The 2,718-nt window shown below is 41.9% G+C and overlaps 1 pseudogene; it reads right to left on the minus strand.

The window, feature by feature from the left end:
- Positions 1-579: 579 nt before the first annotated feature.
- Positions 580-1,263, minus strand: LOC131238613 (large ribosomal subunit protein uL14x/uL14z/uL14y-like; annotated as a pseudogene).
- Positions 1,264-2,718: the final 1,455 nt, after the last annotated feature.

The raw sequence follows: 2,718 nt of genomic DNA on the forward strand, positions 1-2,718 counted from the left end.
ATTACGCACGAGATGATGAGTTTGATGTTTAGGTCTGATCATGGGATATGTGTTATATCCAAACTGTCCATCCATTTGGCGAGCTAATTTTAAGGCTTGAGACAAAAAATTAAGATAGATCCGGCTATCAAGTGGATCACACTGGAAAAAGCAGTAGGACCACACTGAAAATCATTCTCTGTTGTTATTAGTGGTGTGGTCTAGATGATCTTTGGATATGATCCATTTTTTTGGATAATGCTCTAAAATGATCTCTAAATATATATCAACGGTGTAGATATAATAAATACATCACTGTAGGGCCATATAACTTTAATCTCCTTTGAACCGTCTGTACAACTCGCAGCTTGAGGAGCGTTAGTGCACTGAAGATGAGTCGTCTTGGCACAACACGTATGCACAGCTAGCTGCACATAACTGTGTGCGGTACACTAATAAATATTTCCTTAGTGTACACAGTAAACACTGTTGGGGCCCACCTTGAATGCATGTGGTTTGTCCACGCCGTCCGTTCGTTTTTGCAAATCATTTTAGTGGTTAAATACAAAATCGATGCATATTCAAAGCCCTTTTTTTTTTTTTTTTTTTACACCAACAATCACAAAACTCACATTCAAGGCGTACCTAAATGCATCCTATGAGAACAAAACATCATACAAGGCTGAGATCCAAAATAATCGCGATTTTACTAGTGCCAAACACTAATCGACCATGAAAGCTGGCTACATCTACCACCAAAAATCTGATGGCAGCAAGCAAAAACCAAGACTTTAACAAACCAATCCTCAACCAAATAAAGATTAACCACTCCTACACAATGGCATTCGCGACACTTGCAATTCGAGGCCACAATTCTGCACACTCCTTTCCAATATCCCCTGTGATTGCGGAACCTTTCATTTCTGCCTTGGATTCATCATCACACCAGCATTGTCTTCAAAATACATGTATACACGTTCCTTTCAGCGCCATGGCTTGCGCTGGCGAACGATGACAGCAAGCATGACCTTTTTATGGAGATCGGGCTTCCCTTTCTTGACAGTGGCCATGACCATGTCCCCAACGCAAGCGGACGGCAGACGATTGAGCCTGCCCTTTATCCCCTTCACGGAATGATGTACAGGTTCTTGCACTAGTGTTATCTGCGTAATTTATCATCGCTGCCACTGGAAGACCCAGCGACATCTAGAACTTGTTTCCAACGGATCCTCTGCGACCTCGCTTCGACATTTTCGGGAGGCGTTGCTGGAAGGGTCTCTCCCTCGCGACGATGCATATTCAAAGTTCAAGCGGACCATTCCACAGGGAAAAGGAGAAGTATCGATAAGAGAGTTACTTCGGATCGGGTAGGATCGAATCGGTCCGAATCCATTCGGATCAGGTTTTCGGGTCGGGTCGGGTCGGGTCGGATCTGGGCCAATTTGAACTCGACCTAAAAATATTTCGAATCTGGATGGAGCTACCTGATTCGCACCGATCCAAACTGTCGGTTCGGTTCTAATCGGGTCTGATCGGGTCGGATCCACCGGATCGGGTCTGTTTTGCCCAACTCTAGTAATGAAATTGAATGGTACTGAATTTTATTAGATGCAATTAACATTATCATTGCATAATAATAATTGCATATCTGGAAATAACATGGTATCATAGCCTTCCAATCCCATGTTTGGGATAAAATTTTTCTAAGGAAAACACAGGATTAAGCAAAATCATGTTTGTTGGGCTATGGAATTGTAATCAATGGACCAAATTCACAACTGATGTTGCTCGCTTATTCACACACACACACACACACACACACACACACACACACACACACATATATATATATATATATATATATATATATATATATATATAACCGGAAAGTCACGTGCAAAAGGTATATACGGATGGATAATATAAATAAAAGCATGCATCATGTGGGCTGACATGTACAGTGGATTTCAAAGTCTACGGAATTCTTGGAGGCAACAAATGCAATTCAATAAGGGCGTTTGGGGCATGGTATCTGATGGGATTAGGTGGGATGGAATTGCATTTGGTCCCAACTCCAACTCCAGTCAATGTTTGGGAAGAAAAAGCTTGGAATTAGATTAAATGGAAAGGCATTGGGTCCCATGCCAATTCCACTCAATGTTAGCAAGTTGTGTAGGTCCTACCATGATGTGTGGGCTATATCCACACCATCCACCCATTTTTCGAGATCATTTTAGAGCATGGGCCAAAAAATTAGGTAGATCTAAAGGTCAAGTGGACCCTACCATAGAAAGCAGCGGGGATTAAATACCTACCGTTGAAAACTTCTTTGGGGTCGCATAAGTTTTGGGTCTGCCTCATTTTTTGGCCCATGCCATGAAATGAGGTTGCAAAACAAATAAACGGTTTGGATATAATACATGTGTTATTTTCAATAGTTTCAAATGATGGTGGGTATATCCATTCAATGTACCACCGTATTAAAAACATAACATGAAATTACGCTCATCCCACGGTACCAAGGACAATCCCTGGCATGTGTAATATTTATGTTTTTTTTTTTAAAAATCCAATCCTACCTAAGCCTTCCCAATGCCATGCTCCGAGGCAAATGCAATTCCATCCCACCTAATCCCCTCCACTGCGGGGACTCCGTGTGGTGTGCATTTCCCTGCGTTACAAGTGGCAAAGAAACAGTGACAATCATATGGCGGTATCCTGAGAAGGAACGAGATTATA

Source organism: Magnolia sinica, chromosome 3 (assembly GCF_029962835.1).
Source record: "Magnolia sinica isolate HGM2019 chromosome 3, MsV1, whole genome shotgun sequence".
Lineage (NCBI taxonomy): Eukaryota > Viridiplantae > Streptophyta > Magnoliopsida > Magnoliales > Magnoliaceae > Magnolia > Magnolia sinica.